The sequence below is a fragment of the Pholcus phalangioides genome, unplaced genomic scaffold, assembly GCF_987345545.1.
Source record: "Pholcus phalangioides strain wild (caught in Gottingen) unplaced genomic scaffold, Ppha-v1.0 ptg000022l_1, whole genome shotgun sequence".
In the NCBI taxonomy this organism is placed as follows: domain Eukaryota; kingdom Metazoa; phylum Arthropoda; class Arachnida; order Araneae; family Pholcidae; genus Pholcus; species Pholcus phalangioides.
In genome coordinates this window covers 19645460-19651459 of record NW_028301615.1, presented here as the reverse complement: position 1 = coordinate 19651459, position 6000 = coordinate 19645460, and positions in this window count along the sequence as shown.

The following is a 6000-nucleotide window of genomic DNA, read 5'->3' as shown; positions in this document are numbered from 1 at the left end:
GAGTTACCATCACTGTGTCTCACGAAAGTAAAACAACTGTTTCAATGCTCATACGTGGAGTTACCAGAGAGATCCGTAAAATATTTCCAGCCAAAATCATCCTCAAGTTCCGCGAGGCATTTCAAATGTGCAATCGCCCCATTTTCAATGAAAACGATTTTATTTTTTAAACCAACACATTTATGCATTGAAAGCAAACTTAAATATTCAAACAGTTAAAGGAGGATAACGACTTCAAGTTTCTGAAAATGTGATAGAAAATCCTTGCAAATTTTAGTAAAAAATTTCTCCAACTTAATCAATGCATTTTTCAATAGTAAATCGACTAAAAATAAACCGATAAATTATAGTATAAAAAAATATATCGTGCATGTTAATAATCACAAGCAACTATGAAATATTTAAACATCTATTCAAATATCAGAACTTCAGAAGAGTAAAGATATGCTAAAAGGAATTACATTTTTTAGAGCATTATTATTGGTCTTGATAATTTTTTCTACATATTTTTTGTTATATTGCTAGCTCAAGCTAGAACAGTGTTGATAACTTAGTAATTTTCCAACTAGATCTGGCCTTTTTCTTGGCCATTTGGATGTAAAAAAACCCCATCTAGTTGCTAGTTGTTTATCTAGTCCTTTTCAAAAAATTTCCTGTGCACTAGTAGCCTATTATTAAATCACGTGAAAATACAGGAATGTTCCGGGAAATACGAGACGTATGCAGAGGCGGATTTAACAGATCTAAGATCCCGAATTCTAAAGCACCCCGAAAAAAACCCAAACTTCACACTTTTTTCTAATTTAAGGGGGACCCAATATTTTCTTTTGCACCTGGAGCCTCGGCCGACTTTAAACCGTCACTGGACGTATGGTCACCCAAATAATGATTAAAATTAATTCTGGTTGCTTAAGTCCGGTTTCTAGTTGTTTTCGATGAAGATCATTTGATTATCATTTAATAATTTGCACTATTTCAGCAGTAATCCAGTGATTATTCTTGAATTTCAGAAATGAACATTTTTCACTGAAAATCGCATAACTCTGAAATTGTGCACCTAGTGGTAGTGTAAGTCTGGGTATTACTGTACGGTGAAACCTCATTGTAACGATGCCCTCTACAACAATATAAATCTCTCTACAACAATATAAATCCCTCTACAACAATATAAATCCCTCTACAACAATATAAATCCCTCTACAACAATATAAATCCCTCTACAACAATATAAATCCCTCTACAACAATAGTTTTTTCTTGATCCACAGAGCATCATGGAACAGAGAGAGAGCATCATGAATCTACAGAGCGTCCACAAATTATAACAAAATTTCACTGTATCAAGGTTGGCAAGTTTTTGCCATAGATGGAAAAAACTTCTGTAAAAACTGTCAGGAAAAATAGATTCTTTTCGCCATGTATGTATCCAAGGCATTGTTATGTATTTATTTTTCTATTTATTATGAAAAATGACAGTTTGAACTCAAATTTTGGTTTAACAATCATTTTTAGGGTTGGTAATTTTTTGCCATGCATAAAACAAATCGATACGTCCCACATTTATATATTCATGTCTAGGATCATTAAAAAAAATCAATGCAAAAGAATTGTATATTGTTATAACCAGGGTTGGCAAGGTTTTGGACAGTACGGTAAATACCGTGGTTTTTACCGTACTGTCCAAAACTGTCCTTAACTGTCCTAAACTGTCTCAAATTGAAAAACTTTGCAATTTGATGAAGAGGTAACTTCTATAATCAAATATAAACTTTATATTATATAAATTATATTATAATATTAAAATTACATTAAATATAAAATTTTGAAATTCAAAACAGTATGTGCAAAGAGTTATATGACTGATATCAGGCTATCAAACAATTGAAACTGAACTGTCTTGAGGTTAGATATTAGATTTATGAAAACATGAAAGATATAAGAATGGGATAAAAAGTTGTTGCATGGAAATCAGAAAAAAACAATAGATATGACTACAGAATGAAATTAAACTTACGTAATAATCAAGCACTAATAATCAAGCGCAGCTGCACCTTATAACATTCGATATAACACATAACTAATTTAGCTGCCCTATCTGTGCCAAAATGATTTCTAAGATAACAAAATTTGAAAATATTCTTTCAATTGATGCATAACTTGGGGGACATGAAAATAAAAAAAACAATGTGTTAAAGACAGTCTTTTGATAAGCCTTCTTCCAGTGTTTTTCGTATTGAATGATAGAATTGTAATTGTATGAATTGTATAATTGTATTGCATTGATAGTATTGAATGATAGAATTGTATTGAATTTATTCGGTAAAATATTAGCTCCTAGCCTCATAACCGCAGAAATTTAAATTTAACAAAAACTTTGGGTCTTGAAGTCTTTTATCATCATATAGGCGTAATCAGTGTTTGTGAAATTGTGTTTTGTTACTCATGAGTCGGTGCTACATAGTGGCCTCATTTTCTTCAGATATATTTTCTTTTATTTATAATTAGTTTTTAAAAATTGAGAATGTAAAATAGAAAGATCAATATAATATATTTTTTAAAGAAAAGTGTTTGGAGAGATTCGGCAGGGTTTTGGACAATCACTGTACTAAATACAGTACCTGCTTCATAATCATACATGAAAAATAAGATGTGGAGTAGAAATAACATTTATGATAAACTAAATATAAACACTGTTTTCAGTTTTTTAAACAGTTATATACGTGATATTAATTTACTATCAGATTTCCAACTTAAAACCATCAATTTGGTGAAAGTTTACTTATAAGGAAAAGTTTACTTTATAGGAAAAAAAACAAATGACACCTTTTTGAAATATTTTTGATTTAGTTTTATTTTCTGCTAGTATTTTTTGTAATACGTTAGTATCATGAAAAAAAACAAAAAATCCAAAAGGTTTCCACATAACATTTTGAAACTTGGAGGTTTTAGACAGTTTCAGACACTTTTGGACAGTTTTGGACAGTTTATCCCGCGTATCCTGTCCAAAACTAGTTTCGGACGTCCAAATCCCCAACCCTGGTTATAACGACCATGATCATCCCGGACGACAGGTGATTGTTGTCGTCCTAGATCAAGGGCCCTGGACTGCGATCGTTTGCGGGCCTCGGTAAAACTTTTCACGGGTCCTATAATTTATTTATTCCGTGAAAAAGCCAAAGATTGATGAGAATTGCCTGCCCCCAGGGCTAGGGTGTGGGGACTTTTCTTACAAGTCATTGTAATGGAATGATCGCTATATTGTGGGTGTGGGTCATTATAACGAGCACCGACTGTATCTCTATTTATTTACAAATACAAATACAACGCCACAACAGGCAAAATGCCCAACGAGGTGGCTGAGAAAAAGATGCCCATAAAAATTGTATTGTATATGTATTTTCTCCATCAGATTGCTTCGCAATACAACATTATAAAACTGATTGTTGTAGTGATTTCTATGTCTCATTTAAATATAATACACGTTGAGTCAAAATTGTTTTTTAAATGATATTAATTTTTACCAGTTTTTGCCACTGTCCCGGCGAAAATACCTCTTTCATACTTCTTTTAGCCCCTTTTGGACAATATTTTCCTCTCGTCTTACCCGGGACTCCCAACCCTCATCCAATAGTGAGAGAGCTAGACACTTTGCACTAATTGAATTGAATATAAATTAAATTAATAATGAACAAAAATTTTATAGATAAGATCTATCAGATAAGATCGATCTCTGGGACCTTGGCCAAGGCATGGTTCCAGAAGGTGGGTGACAATCCCTTCCCCAAGAACCGAATTGTATAGGAAAAATAGGTCTGTGCAAAAAACTGGGTGATGCAGCGAACTTTAACCGATTTGCAAGCTAAACCGATCTTCCTGACGCATCACCCTGAGTCCACGCCTACCCTGGGTTAGAGTTCAGTACGCTTCATTTTTGGGGGGGGGGGGGATTATACATGACCGTCTCAACATTTGGCAAAGTGATGTTTTGGGGGTCCGATACTTAAGAGAGTTGGGAATTACAGCTCACTTATATTTATATACTAACATTTCAAAATCATAGTACCCCAGATTTTATTGTGTACAGATCTCACTGCCAACGAATATGAAACCCCGGGTCATGCTCACATGGACCCATAGGTTAAGATGAGGCTGTTTTGCATTTTGAAAATGGTTACATTTCCCCTCCCCCATATTTTGCTTGAAAAATTTAATTCTACAGAGCTGTCTGTGTGGCCACTTTTACCACTCGTCATGGGCAGAGGCACCGACGTGAAGAAAAAATTGGGAGGGTGGGGGGGGGGGCTGAAAGTTGCTGGTCGTCCCGTATATACGAGACTCAATCGCGTATGCAAAAAGGGGAGTGCGTTGCATGGTTTTTTTCCTAAATTATTGGGGGGGGGGAATGCAGCAGCAGCCCCTAACAATATCTATTGTTGGTGGGCCCTCAAATACGCTCAACCCCCTAGTTTCCTTGATCAAAATAAATATTTTGTCAAACGCGTTTTTATTCTTGAAATTATCTTACGACCCCCACCCCAGAGGATCGCAACCCATAATTTGAACCCCTAATATACTGTATTCGTAGTTTCTAATGCTCCCTAGGTAAGCCCCACTGTTCTCTCCCCGACAAGGCGCGATACCATCCATCGTATGGAGTATATACGCAGGTCTATACATTTATAACATTCCGGGGCATATGTAAATGTTATACTTGCAATATATGAACAAAATTTATCAAACTTACCAAAATGGTTTATGATTATGCATATTTACCGGATTTATCATATTTATCGTAACATATACATAGAAAAGGGATGTGCAGTGGTTGAGAACGGGCCGCAATTCAATACTTTGTAAGCTGGGGAAAACACGCATTTTGGCACTTCCCTCGTGTTTTGTAAAAAAAGAGTAGTTAAAGGGTGAATTTCGTGCTCTCTCAAGTTAAGCGACCGGGACGCTAGACCCGCCTGTTCCCCATTAATTGTGACACAGGCTGATGGAGAATAAATTAAAATAGTATAATAATCACTTGTTTTTAACAATTAAAACTAACGTTCGGCAAAATGTTATCAAAAAAGGATTTTTCTCTGTATATCTAATAATAAAAACTAAGATTATTTAGAGTACCCGTTACCGTATTATCAACACAGCTTGAGAATTTTTTTACTCCCATTTTATTCGATTTTTTTTTCATTCGTTGAAAAAAAGTAGTTTCACAACTCTGCAACATGACCACACACACACACAAGTCACTACTGGTACTATAATTTTTCATAACTTATTTAACACACCAATTCTAGGCGATTATGTAAACATATAAGATTATTTTGATAATATAAATCTCACGATACACACAACATATTACACTCATGTCCATAAATTAAGGATAATGCCAGCTCCGGCAAATAAAGGTTCAGAAACAAAACAAACGTTACTTATTCATAAAGCCCATTTATTAAACAAAAGATAAAGAACAAAAACGATGGTGTATGTATGATACCATTCATAAAAACTACGATTTTTGCTCCCTGGAGCAATTGTAAAAAATATCTCCTTTACAAAAACTTACTATTACATGGTTGGTATGATGGTTAATACATTGTATGTCTCCCATGCGATGAAATACAGTCCGTACAACGCATAGGCATGCTGAGTATCAAATTATCGATCTGATCTTGGGGAAGATCACTCCACTCAGCAAGCAATGCTCTCCGAAGTTCCGGTACACATGTAGGAGGTGGTTGACGGGCTGCAACTCGTCGGCCAAGCATGTCCCACACATGCTCTATCGGATTCAAGTCAGGTGAGAATGCTGGCCATTCCATACGGGTTATATCCTCAGATTCAAGGCATTCGTTTACGATGTTTGCTCGGTGAGGACGGGCGTTGTCATCCATAAACACAAATTCTGCGCCCATGGCACCCCTAAACAAACGTACATGTTGTTCCAGAATGATGTCCCGATAAATTTGGGCTTTCATGGTTCCGGTTTGAACATGCG